This window comes from Delphinus delphis, chromosome 4 (genome assembly GCF_949987515.2).
Source record: "Delphinus delphis chromosome 4, mDelDel1.2, whole genome shotgun sequence".
NCBI lineage: Eukaryota > Metazoa > Chordata > Mammalia > Artiodactyla > Delphinidae > Delphinus > Delphinus delphis.
In genome coordinates, this window is record NC_082686.1 from 120,744,886 (window position 1) to 120,760,144 (window position 15,259).

A 15,259-nucleotide genomic window follows, 5' to 3' on the forward strand; every position below is an offset into this window, starting at 1 on the left:
CTACCTATTGCCCAGTCTCTGGTACATAGCAGGCTTCACAATAAATATCTGTTGGCCCGTGATGAGTGAATCAATGAATATTTGTAGCCAGTGAAAGAATAAATGGCTGAAAAAATCTTTTCACAAGTTGTTGTTTCATGTTTAATAGAGTGAAATGCAGAAATCTCAGAGGAGTAGTAAACCAGAAGTTATGTTAGCTGGCACTTTTAGAGGATGACTTATTCTAGATAACCAAATTCCCAAACAAGTGAAATTTATTCTTCAAAGCATATATGTAGTTACTTTTGAACAAACTCTCTTTAAAAGGATACTCTACTTCTCTGCCTTATTAAATTGAATATGTTTTATATAATTAAACATTGTCTTTAATACTTATTAGTAAAAACCTCATTTTAAAGACAATTAAAATTAGATCTAGATCTAGAAATTCCAGGAGTCTCCTTTTGTGTAATTTTTGCTTCCCTGCAAAAATAACCTGTGTATCCAAGGGGTACAGACACAAAGTGTGTAGAATGTGAGTAGTCTTTGGTAGGAGTTGATTCTTTATTGCCACAATGTTTATCTTACATGGATACTTCTTTAGAGAAAGGAATTTGGAAAGATCATGCACAAGCAAACCTCAGAGATATTTCAGGTTTGGTCCCAGACCACTGCAATAAACCTAGTCACATGAATTGTTTTGGTTTCCCAGTGCATATAAAAGTTATGTTTACACTATACTGTAGTCTATTAAGTGTGCAATAGCATATGTCTAAAAAAAATACCTTAATTAAAAAAATACTTTATTGCTAAAAAATGCTAACTATCATCTTAGCCTTCGGGAAGTTGTAATCTTTCTGCTGGTGTAGAGTCTTGCCTCATTGCTGATGCTGCTGACTGAACAGGGTGCTGGTTGCTGAAGGGTGGGGCGGCTGTGGTGATTTCTTAAAATGAGGTAACAGTAAAGCTTGCTGCATTGAATGACTCTCCCTTTCACGAATAATTTCTCTGTAGCATGCAGTGCTGTTGATAGCATTTTAACCACAGTAGAACTTCTTTCAATACTGCAATCTTTTTTTTTTTTTTCCTGCGTTACGCGGGCCTCTCACCGTTGTGGCCTCTCCCGTCGCGGAGCACAGGCTCCGGACTCGCAGGCTCAGCGGCCATGGCTCACGGGCCTAGCTGCTCCGCGGCATGTGGGATCTTCCCGGACCGGGGCACGAACCCATGTCCCCTGCATCGGCAGGCGGACTCTCAACCACTGTGCCACCAGGGAAGCCCTGTAGTCAATCTTGACTATACTACCCAAAGCAATCTACAGATTCAGTGCAATTCCTATCAAATTACTAATGGCATTTTTCACAGAACTAGATCAAAAAAAAAAATAAAATTTGTTTGGAAACACAAAAGACCCTGAATAGCCAAAGCAATCTTGAGAAAGAAAAATGGAGCTGGAGGAATCAGGCTCCCTGACTTCAGACCATACTACAAAGCTACAGTCATCACAACAGTATGCTACTGGCACAAAAACAGAAATATAGATCAATGGAACAGAATAGAAAGTCCAGAGATAAACCCACACACCTATGGTCAACTAATCTATGACAAAGGAGGCAAAAATATGCAATGGAGAAAAGACAGTCTCTTCAATAAGTGATGCTGGGAAAACTGTACAGCTACATGTAAAAGAATGAAATTAGAACACTCCCTAATACCATACACAAAAATAAACTCAAAATGGATTAAAGACCTAAATATAAGACCAGATACTATAAAACTCTTAGAGGAAAACATAGGCAGAACACTCTCTGACATACATCACAGTAAGATTTTTTTTGATCCACCCCCTAGAGTAATGAAAATAAAAACAAAAGTAAACAAATGGAACCTAATTAAACTTAAAAGCTTTTTGCACAGCAAAGGAAACCATAAACAAAACAAAGAGACAACCGATAGAATGGGAGAAAATATTTGCAAATGAAGCAACCAGCAAGGGATTAATCTCCAAAATATACAAACAGCTCATACAACTCAATGTGAAAACAACAAACAACCCAATTAAAAAAAAAAGGTGGAAGATCTAAATAGACATCTAAAGAAGATCTAAAGAAGACACACAGATGGCCAAAAAGTACATGTAAAGATGCTCAATGTCACTAATTATTAGAGAAATGTAAATCAAAACTACAATGAGGTATCACCTCACATCAGTCAGAATGGCCATCATCATAAATGCTGGAGAGGGTGTGGCAAAAAGGGAATCCTCCTACTGTTGGTGGGAATGTAAGTTGGTACAGCCACTATGGACAACAGTATGGAGGTTCCTTAAAAAACTAAAAATAAAGCTACCATATGATCCTGCAATCCCACTCCTGGGCATATATCTGGAGAACACCATAATTCGAAATGATACATGCACCCCAATGTTCATTGCAGCCCTGTTTACAATAGCCAGGACATGGAAGCAACCTGAATGTCCATCAACAGAGGAATGGATAAAGAAGATGTGGTACATATATACAATGGAATATTACTCAGCCATAAAAAGAATGAAATAATGCCATTTGCAGCAACGTGGATGGACCTAGAGATTATCATACTAAGTGAAGCAAGTCAGACAAAGACAAATATCATATGATATCACTTATATGTGGAATCTAGTAAAAAAATGATACAAATGAAGTTATTTACAAAAGAGAAACAGACTCACAGATCTTGAACTCAAACTTATGGTTACCCAAGGAGAAACACGGGGGGAAGTGATAAATTAAGATACTGGGATTAACATATACATACTACTATATATAAAATAACTAACTAATAGGAACCTACTGTATAGCACAGGGAACTCTACTCAATTTCCTGTAGTAACCTATATGGGAAAAGAATCTGAAAAAAAGTGGATATATATAATGTATAACTGATTCACTTTGCTATACACTTGAAACTAACACAACATTGTAAGTCAACTATACTCAATAAAAATTAAAAAAAAGAAAGAAAGAAGATGTGGTACATATATACAATGGAATATTACTCAGCCATAAAAAAGAATGAAATAATGCCATTTGTAGCAACGTGGGTGGCTCGAGAGATTATCATACTAAGTGAAGTAATCAGACAGAGAAAGACAAATATCATATGATATTGCTTATATGTGGAATCTAAAAAAATGGTACAAATGAACTTGTTTACAAAACAGAAGTAGAGTCACAGACATAGAAAACAAACTTACAGTTACCAAAGGTGAAAGGTGGGGGGAGGCATAAATTAGGAGATTGGGATTAACTACTATATATAAACTACTATATATATATATAGTTATATATATAACTATATATATAACTATATATATAACTATATATATATAAATATATATATATATATATAACTACTATATATAAAATAACTAACTAATAGGGACCTAGGGACCTACTGTATAGCACAGGGAACTCTACTCAATATTCTGTAATAACCTATATGGGAAAAGAAACTAAAAAAGAATGGATATATGTATATGTAAAACTGATTCACTTTGCTGTACATCTGAAACTAACACAACATAGTAAATCAACTATACTCCAATAAAAAGTTTAAAAAAAAATTGGAGTCAATCCTTTTACACCTTGCTTTGTCAACTAAGTTTATGTAATAGTCTAAATCCCTTGTCATTTCAACAATCTTCTCAGCCTCTTCACTGGGAGTAGATTCCATCTCAAGAAACCACCTTTTTTACTTATGCGTAAGAAGCAATTCCTCATCCTTCAAAGTTTTACCATGAGATTGCAACAATTCAGTCACATCTTTAGGCTCCACTTCTAATTCTAGTTCTCTTGCTGTTTCTACCACATCTGCAGTTGCTTCCTCCACTGAAGTCTTGAACCCATCAAAGTCATTCATGAGGGTTGGACTCAACTTCTTCCCAACTCCTGTTAATATTGATATTTTGGCCTCTTCCCATGAATCACAAATGTTCTTAATGACATCTAGAATGGTGAATCCTTTCCAGAAGGTTTTCAACTGACTTTGCTCAGACCCATCAAAGGGATCACTATCTATGGCAGCAAGAGCCTTTAACAATATACTTCTTCAATAATAAGACCTGGAAGTCAAAACTACTCCTTGTTCCATGAGCTGCAGGTTGGATGTTGTGTTAGCAGGCATGGAAACAACATTAATCTGATTGTACATCTCCATCAGAGCTCTTAGGTGACTGTGTGCATTGTCAATGAGCAGTACTATTTTGAAAGGAATCTTGTTTTTCTGAACACTACATAGCAACAGGGGGCTTAACATATTCAGTAAACCATGTTGCAGACAGATTTGCTGTCATCCAGGCTTTGTTGTTCCATTTATAGAGCACGGACAGAGTAGATTGAACATAATTCTGAAGGGCACTAGGATTTTCAGAATGGTAAATGAACATTGGCTTCAACTTTAAGTCACCAATGACATTAGCCCCTAACAAATGAGTCATTCAGTCCTTTGAAGCTTTGAAGACAGGCATTGACTTCTCCTCTCTAGCTATGAAAGTCCTAGATGGCATCTTATTCCTATATAAGGCTGTTTTATCTACATTGAAAATCTGCTGTTTAGTGTAGCCACCTTCATGAATGATTTTAGGTAGATCTGGATAACTTGCTGCAGCTTTCACATCAGCACTTGCTGCTTCACCTTGTACTTTTATGTTATGGAAGTGGCTTCTTTCCTTAAACCTCATGAACCAACCTCTGCTGCCTTTAAACTTTTCTTCTGCAGCTTCCTTATCTCTCTCAGACTTAACAGAATTGAGGAGAGTTTGGGTCTTGCTCTGAATTAGGCTTTGGCTTAAGGAAATGCTGTGACTGGTTTGACCTTCTATCCAGACCACTAAAACTTTCCACATATCAGCAATGTCTGTTTCACTTTCTAATAACTCAGGTGTTCACTGGAGTAGTGCTTCTAATTTCCTTCAAGTATTTTTCCTTTGCATTCACAACGTGGCTAACTGTTTGGTGTAAGGAGCCTAGCTTTCAGCCTATCTTGGCTTTTGACGTACCTTCCTCACTAAGCTTAATCATTTCTAGCTTTTGATTTAAAGTGAGAAATATGCAGCTCTTCCTTTCACTTGAACACTTAGAGGCCACTGTAGGGTTATTGACTGGCCTAATTTCAATATTATTATGTCTCAGGGAATAAAGAAGGCCAAGGAGAAGGAGAGAGATGGGGGTACGGCCAGTTGATGGAGCAGTCAGGACACACTCATTTATTAATTAAATTCACTCTTATATGGACACGGTTCATGGTGCCCCAAAACAATTACAATAGTAACATCAAAGATTACTGATCCTAGATCACTATAAGAAATATAAAAATAAGGTTGGAAATGTTGTAAGAATTACAAAAATGTGACACAGAGATACAAGTGAACAAATGCTGTTGGAAAAATGGTGCCAATAGATTGCTAGAGACAGAGTTGCCCCAGACCTGCAATTTGTAAAAAACATGATATCTGAGAAGCACAAGAAAGCAAAGAACAATAAAATGAGGTATGCCTATACTATATTTACTTAATCACATATCTGTTCTGGACTTCAGATGTTAGCTTGAATTCCTGATGTATCCCAGTTTCTACCTTGCAGAATAACAAAAACCTAATTTTATTTTGATTAGAAGTTCTTTTAGTGACTTTGTAGGGTACTACATTCAATCATGGATGTGCACAAGGCTATTCATTGGAGTAGACTTTTATAGTTAACCTTTATTGAGCACATACACTATTACCAGTCATATTCTAAGCATTTTAAGTTTACATTGCAACTCTGAAATATGACATCGTCACCATTTTCAGATTAACTGATGCATAGCATGGTTTAGTAACACCCCTAAAAATCTCACTGCTAGAAACAATGTTGGCTTTTCTTGGTGCCCTACTTTTCTCCACATTAGACATATATCCTCCTCCAATCCCCTATGTTATCATTGTTATAAATGTCTTGTCAGAGGCAATGAGGTCTAGGGATAACCAATGGGGGGTAGATCATAGTACCAGAAACAGCTTTGACATTGATGTCAAATTTCACCATGACTGGAAAATTATCCCGCACATCGGTAAATTTTTTGCGTACGTGTCCTCCATGGAGCCCCAGCCCATGTCATGCCCTTCTAACCATGGAGCCTCTCCTCCCCGAGGAGCCTCTGCGTCTCCAAACCTCACCTATTCTCCTCAGGCAAGCCAGGGGCAAAACACGATTTTCTTCCCTCTACGTTGCTGGGCAGCTCACCTTCCTTTCTGTAATTTCCTCTTCCTTTAGACCATGAATGGATTGGTATTCTTCATGCCCCAAGAGGCTTTTCTAGATATTTTCCTAAACAAAGAGCCATCTCCACTAGTATATGGAAATAGTGATGGTTAATGTGTTTTGTCTGTTTTATGTATGGATAGTTTCTTCTCACTACATCTATTATTATTAAAAAAAAATTGAAAACAATTTAAGTGTGTGATAATAAGACACTGACAACTAAAAGATATGGCCATGGGATGAATTGTATATTTAATTTCACAGGAAAGTGTTCACTAAACATGAAGTGAACAAAGCAGATTACAAAAGATTACAAAACACAATGTACAGTTCGATACTTTTTTTTTTTTCTGGTACGCGGGCCTCTCACTGTTGTGGCCTCTCCTGTTGCAGAGCACAGGCTCCGGACGTGCAGGCTCAGCGGCCATGGCTCATGGGCCCAGCCGCTCCGCAGCATGTGGGATCTTCCCGGACAGGGGCACGTACGCGTGTCCCCTGCATCAGCAGGCGGAGTCTCAACCACTGCGCCACCAGGGAAGCCCTTTTTTTCTTTTTCTAAAAGTCTATTAAAAAAAAGACTACAACAGGACTTCCCTGGTGGCACAGTTGGTTAAGAATCCACCTGCCAATGCAGGGGACGTGGGTTCAAGCCCTGGTCTGGGAAGATCCCACATGCCACAGAGCAATTAAGCCCATGCGCCACAACTACTGAGCCTGCACATCACAACTACTGAAGCCCACACGCCTAGAGCCCGTGCTCCGCAACAAGAGAAGCCACCGCAATGAGAAGCCCGCGCACCACAATGAAGAGTCGCCCCCGCTCGCTGCAACCAGAGAAAGCCCATGCGCAGCAATGAAGACCCAACGCAGCCGTAAATTAATTAATTAATTAAAAAAAAAAAAAAAGACTACAACAGAGTGATCCCCTCTGGGTCTATCCTGATGTGTAAGAGCCTTTCAAATACTTCTAACTGCTATGCTTTCCTAATACCACCTTCACTAACAACTAACAGTTACAGACTCTGAGGGCTTACTCTGCACCAAATACAGTTCTGTGCACTTCACAGGAACTAACTCATTTAAACTCATTCAAAACAACTGTTATCCCCACTTTATAGCTGGGTAAACTGAGTCACAGAGAAGTTAAGAGCCTTGTTCAATTCACCAAGCAGTCAGTAGCCAAGCCAGATTTAAACCCAGAAAGTCTGGTTCAGACCTTACACTCTTTCTAGTAAGCTGGGGTGTTTATCCTCTTTCCTCTCTACATCTCAGCTGTTTCTTCCTACTTCAGTTGGTTTTGCTTCAGTCAACCTTTGCCATTTTTCCTGTGTGCTCCCGTTTGTTAGGGTAGAGTGGGGATGCTCAGAGTAAACATAATCTAACTTATTAAACCAATAACCTTAATTTTATGTACAATACTAAATCAATAGCTTCTGAGCAACGAATATCTTATGGTATCGCTTATATGCGGAACTTATTTACAGAACAGAAACAGACTCACAGACTTAGAGAATGAATTTATGGTTACCAGGGGGGAAAGGTAGGGGGAAGGGATAGTTGGGAAGTTTGGGATTGACATGTACACACTGCTATATTTAAAATGGATAACCAACAAGCACCTACTGTATAGCACAGGGAACTCTGCTCAGTATTATGTAACAACCTAAATGGGAAAAGAATTTGAAAAAGAATAGATGCATGTATATGTGTAACTGAATCACTTTGCTGAACACCTGAAACTAACACAGCATTATTGTTAAACACCTATACGCTGATATAAAATAAAAAGTTAAAAATAAAACTTCTGGTCAAAGGAATGTTTATTAAAGCTCCCCTGCCCCTTCCAAATAGAAAGGGAATAAGTCTTTCCTTGTCATTTAGAGACTTTTTTTTTTTTTTTTTTTTAGCTGTACGCGGGCCTCTCACTGCTGTGGCCTCTCCCGTTGTGGAGGACAGGCTCCGGACGCGCAGGCTCAGCAGCCATGGATCACGGGCCCAGCCGCTCCACAGCATGTGGGATCTTCCCAGACCAGGGCACAAACCCATGTCCCCTGCATCGGCAGGTGGACTCTCAACCACTGCGCCACCAGAGAAGCCCTAGAGATCTCTTCTTGTTTAATACATGTTTGAGGCTGTTTCCAATAGTTGAGTGTCTGGAAGTCTGACTGTTGGTTGTCATTGCTGTGATGATTATATACTTAATGCAATTTGCTCTTCAACCCCTTTACTGTCTATGGACGAGCTCAGAGATAAGGGGATTAAGTGAGCATCTGGTGCCTCCAGTGATAAACTTGGAGAAGGCCCGGGCCTGTGAATAATAGATTGTGGGTGGAATATTTTTTTAATTTATGCCTGGAGAGTCTTTGAGGTAAAGAATCATGGGTGGGAGATGCCCATACAGCCTAGGGACACTGAGAGCACACTTGACAGTGGGCAGAGCCCACTTCCCTGGTCCATTGGAGTCAGGCCCTCGACAGGAGTCCAGAAGCGTCCCTACCCCCCAGTTGTTTTCTTCCTCCACAGGAGAAGGGAACGGCCCAGCTAGCAGGAGGACAGTGGGCCTCGCAGGACGTTGTTATGAGGTTATGTTTCCATCTTGTTCCAGTCTCTGCGTGGCTGGATAGAAGCTTCTTCTCCATAAGGGTACATCGTAAATGTGTCACCACGTGAATTCTCGGGAAGAGCTGGTAATTCTTCATATCTGCCCTCAAACATTTTAGTAATCAATTTCCCTGAAGTCTCCTGCTGAAGAATATTAAGAGAGAAGATCAAAGGCAGATGCACAATTGATGGTGCTGAAAAGGGGGGAAAGTGACACTGATTTCCAGTAGATAAGATGATGCTTGTTGTTTCACCACAGTGCCCCAAACAAAATAAATGATAAGAACTGAATAGGGAACTCCTGGAGCTTGCTTGAACACGAACTGATTTCCCTTCTGCTCTCTGTGGCTGCAGTGGGAGAGAAGCCCTTGGAAGACTGTGTGAAATGACTGAAAAGCAAATGCCTTTGCACTGAATTTAATATCTAGTCTTTCCAGTTGTTTGACTGGGGGATTCTGCTCTGCTCACCTCTCACTGCTCCACCATTTCTTACCTTATTTATTATTATAAGATATCCTTTAAGTAAATATATGTGAAAAATTGAAATGTAAGACCATAACATAATCTCCCTTTACATCATGTGTTCATCTTGACATGTACGGATTGCCTTGTTCTTCTGTAAGATGCCAAACTTTGGGTGTTAGAATAGCTGCCCCATGGCCCTTTGGGTTGCTTTTGTCATCACAGTACATCAACCTAGATTTGCCCTGTCATACAAATGTGCCATCAGTAACTTAGTTTTGACAGTTTTAGTTATGTGTCTTCTTGTAGCATGTTGTCACACACTGACAAGAAGAAATGTAGTTTGCTAAATATAAATCCTCTGGGAAAAAGAGAAAAGTAGCTTTTGGGGTAAGAACTATAACCTATTTTTAAGTTAATTTGTTTCATGTTGGATCAAGAACCATTTCTAGGTGATAGAAAAAAGTGTTTTAATATCTAGTTTATAAAAAACAAAGAGTCTTAGAAAACTAGCAGATGATTTTATAACATTAAACATTAATCCTTCAGTTATGTACAGTTACCATAAAATATTAGTGAAAACAAGGATGTGGTAACACCAACATCACTTCTGGCACTAAAAATTTATACATGCTCTGCTCTACCAAAGGAAGTTCATGGTGGTGTGTGACGCCAAAGGTAAAGAACCATAGTATGATGCCAGCGTAGACATAGACTGACCATCTGGCAAGAGGAGGTCAGTTACCTTGGAAACATCTGATCTTAAGCACAGGACTTCCCTGGTGGCGCAGTGGTTGAGAGTCCGCCTGCAGATGGAGGGGACACGGGTTCGTGCCCCCATCCGGCAAGATCCCACATGCCGCGGAGAGGCTGGGCCCGGGAGCCATGGCCGCTGAGCCTGCGCATCCGGAGCCTGTGCTCTGCAACGGGAGAGGCCACAGCAGTGAGAGGCCCGCGTACCGCAAAAAAAAAAAAAAAAAAAAAAAAAAAAAAAAATCTCAAGCACAGATTTGTAAGGGATACAATAATAGATTGTTTTTAAAAAACATGTTGTTAACTGGCTGGCTCTGGTGAAAGAACATGAGACTGTTCAGCTCATGGTTGCGTCCACGATGGACTCCCAAAAACAGCAACAATAACAATGGATTTCCGTGCTTAGGCCCATAACATGTTTTCTCCGCCTCTATTCCCATCAGTCCCAGCTCAAGTTTCCTCATTTTATTCCTTGTCTTTAGATTATTTTTTACTTAAGCAGCATTTGACATGATAAAACTTAGCCTTATGAATGAAATGTGTATAATCTGATATATCTTATGTCTGAACTTAAAAATATTGCTTTCCAAATGGATCAAGCTTCTAAAAAATTCTAACAAATCAAGATTTTCCTGATTGGCTCTTCACTGTTTCACAAACAAAAGACAAATCTTTAGGGACCTGCCCCTTTGCTCAGGGTGGCCTTTTGGTCTGGGACATCTGATATCCTCTTGGTTTCTCTCAATCTAGTCTTCCTTTATAGACAATTTTGTCCTCTATCTTATCCTGCAAGTGTACTTACCTTCCTAGAGCCTACTTATACTCTTTTTTTTTTAATCGAAGTATAGTTGATTTACAATGTTGTGTTAGTTTCAGTTGTACAGTGAAGTCATTTAGTTATACATATACATATATACATATTCTTTTTCAGATGCTTTTCCTTTAGGTTATTACAAGATATTGAGTATAGTTCCCTGTGCTATACAGTAGGTCCTTGTTGGTTATCTATTTTATATATCATAATGTGTGTATCTATTAATCCCAAACTCCTAACTTATCCTCCCCCACTTTCCCCTTTGGTAACCATAAGTGTATTTTCTATGTCTGTGGGTCTGTTTCTGTTTTGTAAATAAGTTCATTTGTATCATTTTTTTCTAGATTCCACATATAAGTGATATCATATGATATTTGTCTTTCTCCGTCTGACTTACTTCACTTTGTATGATAATCTCTAGGTCCCTGCATGTTGCTGCAAATGGCATTATTTTGTTCTTTCTTAGGGCTGAGTAATATTCCACTGTACATATATACCACGTCTTCTTTGTCCATTCATCCGTTAATGGACTTTTCTTACTTATATTCCTGTTAACTGAGTTCATGTCTACCTTCCCCACTGACTGTAAATTCCTCAAGTGAAAGAAATGTTTCTTCTTTACTTTTGTTTCCTGCAGGGAGAGTAAATGCTCAGTTATTGTAAAAGTAAATAGAAGGCCCTGAAAGAGGCCCTGGAGCATGGAGCATGTGGTATTGTTAACCTTGTAGGAAAGGGTCCAGGAGCTTTGGGTCTGAGTGATGATTCATTTCATGGTGTCTCCATATCTCTGGATGATATATTAGTAAAGTGGATGAATCTGAAAATAATATTTTGTTTTTTTTCTTTTATTCAAGAGTACATTCACCATAAAAGATACAGAAACAATAAAACTAAACAGAACAAAACAAACAACAATAAAACAAATAATAAAAACTAGACAAAACAACAACAACAAAGAAACATGAAAACCCAAATGAAAAAATAAGAGCCAAATAATAAAAGCAGGCAGGGAAAAAGAAAGCTAGGAAGTTTAGCTTAATTAAGGCAATCTCTTGTACATTTACTGTAAGGGAACATTAAAAGCCTTTGCAGTGTCTCTGACATAATAAAACAGTTGTTGTTATGGCAATTCTTCGAGGGCCCAGATGAATTCATTAGCATATTCCATAGCATTAATAAGGTCAGCTGGGCTTTTCAGGACCCGTACAAGAAACAAACATTGAAATCTCTAGTGGAGATATTCTGAGCTGTTGATAGAACTTCCCAAGCTAGGGCCCCTGCTCCTTGGACCACCTGCTCCAGGACTGATAGGATTGAATTTGGGTGGAAAGGCAGCCTTACCAAATGAGTCTGTGATCCTGGGTGTTCTGTAACCCATTGGTAGCCACCTCCAGGTATATAAAACATGTCAGTGGTATGTCCATGTACATTCTGCCACCAGTTAAAACAAAGGGTCACAGAGTCAGAGGTAAGACTTGTAAAGCACTGACAGATACACCATTCACAGAACAAAAGTTTTCCCCAACTCTGTCCAATCCAGGCCAATTTAAGTAAAAGGCAGGGTAAAGGTAGGGGATGTTTGTAAGGAACCAGTGGAATTTTACCAAATGTAAGGGCACATGGTGGGTCCAGAGCTGAAAGGTCCGAGACACAGGTTCCTCCACTTCTCCCTTGATTGTCTCTATTTTTCTCGGCCCATCTGCTTCACCTTCTAGTCTGTTTGTAGATCACTTTTCTCTGCTTCTTCATGCAAGGACTACAAGTACCAACATGAGACACGTCTCCCCAGTCACCACATTTATATGTCGTTAAAAATTCAGTTTCATCAGGTAAGTGACAGGAGTCCCTGAGTCTTAACAGTAAACTCACAGGAAGGAGGATCTCATTAATCCAGCTCAGGTCAGTATTTACCTTAATGGAATGATTTGGGCGAAAGGGGCAGGGTCCCAGAGGTTGACTGCTGGAGAGGAGTTTTAGAGAAGAGGGCAGAGCCCAGGCAACATTCACAAAGATCTCATTTAACGAATGTAGGACCAACCACATTTGCAGTAAGTGAGGACCATGTGGAGGCTTTTGTCTGTTGCAGGAAAAGACGTCCGGAATGTTAAGGAATCAGCTTTCATTTCCTTCTAGGTTAGGGAGGGAAATATTTCGTATCTTAATGAAGGCTGGGCCTTGATCATCAGTGACATTACTTAGAAGTACTGAGTCTCACTCACTCCTGTAGGAAGCCAGAGAGTGAAGTTCAAACACACCTGTGAAATTTAAAGGCACGAATAATCGCTTCCATAATTGTTTCTGCACGTGTACCTTGAGAAAAGCAGTATCGGGAACAGCAATTAATGATTTTAATAATAGTTGTCATTGCTTGCTGTGGACATTAGTCAGTATCTGACCTTCAGCTGTGACATTGTCCTCTCAGCCACTGTAATCACTTTTTTTTTAAATCCATGTAGAACCAAACACAAATGATATCCCTTTGAACCATCAAAAATGATGATAGTTGTGGTGATGGTAGCGATTGGCAGCAGCTACTTCCTTTTCCCTGCACTCCTCCGGGGCCTCCCAGAAGGACTGCTGTCTTCCTTTGTCACCATTGGCTCCTTGCCTTCTCCTCTCCCTACGGGTCCTTGTTCTGTTTTGAACTCTATAGATACTGCTCGGCTCTACAGACACAACCTCCTCCACACTCCCAGCCAGAACATGGAGCCACGCTTTATGCTGTACACTTTTCACATGAAATGTAGACCTTTATGAACATGATGTTTAAAATATAATTTGTGTATCTGAGTCAGACCAACCTAGAGCGAGCACATTTTAAGAATTACTCTGTAAACATCTTTCTTCTTTTCCTTTTTCCTTAAGTGATGATTTTTTTTTTTTACATTATACTGTGACTTTCATTATTATGCTTTAGTTCTGATGACAGAGCTACCAACACAATAATAGTGTCTGCTCCAGTAATTTAACAGAAGAAAACGTACCTACAGCCATTCTGAAGCATTAATAAAAAGCTTAGGGCTAAGGGAGCTTCAATGGTGTTGGAAGGAAAGGTATTAGATGTCAAGGCGTGGAAAGGTTACCTCAAAGCAAAGATATATTATGACAATTTGAGAATTTAATAGTTATATAGTTTCCTTTTTGTGTTTCTGCTGTTATGGAAAATATAGGGAACCGTTATTATCCTACTCTTTGTTTAGTTTCCCATCTAATTTCAAGTAGCTACAAGACAGGAACCTTTTTCATACTTCTAATGCCTCAGCTGAGCCCACAGAAGGTGTTCAATAAATGTTTGTTGATTGATCTATATGAACAAATACTTATCCTTGTAAAAAGTTTTCCTGGATTTTTAATAATACTGAGGAGAGCTCAGTGTAGCACAGAATACAGGTTTTCTTCTCTTCCTGTTCCCCTTTCCTCCCTAAATAATTCAGATGGGGTTGATAAAGGTGTCCATGTCATTGGGAGTGGGGAGCCAGGGGGACCCAGAGTGGGCTGGCAGTCAGAGGTCTCGCAGGGTGAAACGGGCACCTACATCTGAGGGTGGCCCAGCATGGTTCCCTTAGAACCTGAGCAGGGTGAGAGAGAAATTCACGTGGATGGGTGGTCTTGTGTAGCATGTCAGAGTCTGAGCAAGTTGAGGAGGTGTCCACGGACAGGGGCAGCTGCCCTCAGGAATTGGAGCCCGGGTGGGCTGAGGAGGACATCCAAGCTGGCTTTTGAGTCTTTGATGGGGAATAACCAGAAATGGGATATTGGCCATATATATGGAGAAATTGATCAAATAAATATTCTAAAGATAATGAGAACCAGTTTCTCATGGTTGGAAGAGGTGTTACAGATATAGCAAGGAAGGAAACTGGAATGAAGTCTGTAGATTGGATTCAACAGTATTGGTGTGAATTCATGGCCTTTAGTATAGATCAATAAAGATAGGTAACTGTAGAATTAAATATAGTTATGTGTTTGTAAACACACTGAACATTGATGTATGTGTGTGTCTGTGAACGTGTTAAGTGTATACACACATAAATTCCCTAGCTGTGTCCACTGAGAGGGCTCTGGAACAACTATTCTCCACAAAAAGGATCCAGGGCTCCTTTGAGAAATACTGCTCTCAGGGATGGGGCAGGAGAAGTTTGATAAGCCTGAGTCATCTGTGGCAGAAGACAGAACTCAGAAGTCATGGATGGGTTCCCAGTAACCAAACCAAGTACAATTTGTGTATCAAAATAACTAATGATTTTAATGAATTATAACTCATTGGCTAAATAGGAAACCATGAGTCCATGATGATACAATTAAATAAATAAATAAAAAACTAAAAGCTTGATAAGAAACAGGATATTTAGGTCCCATGTTCATCAAG

General features: G+C 39.4%; 1 pseudogene; it reads right to left on the bottom strand.

Moving 5' to 3' along the window:
* Window positions 1–810: 810 nt before the first annotated feature.
* On the bottom strand, window positions 811–8,959 carry LOC138414067 (tigger transposable element-derived protein 1-like; annotated as a pseudogene).
* Window positions 8,960–15,259: the final 6,300 nt, after the last annotated feature.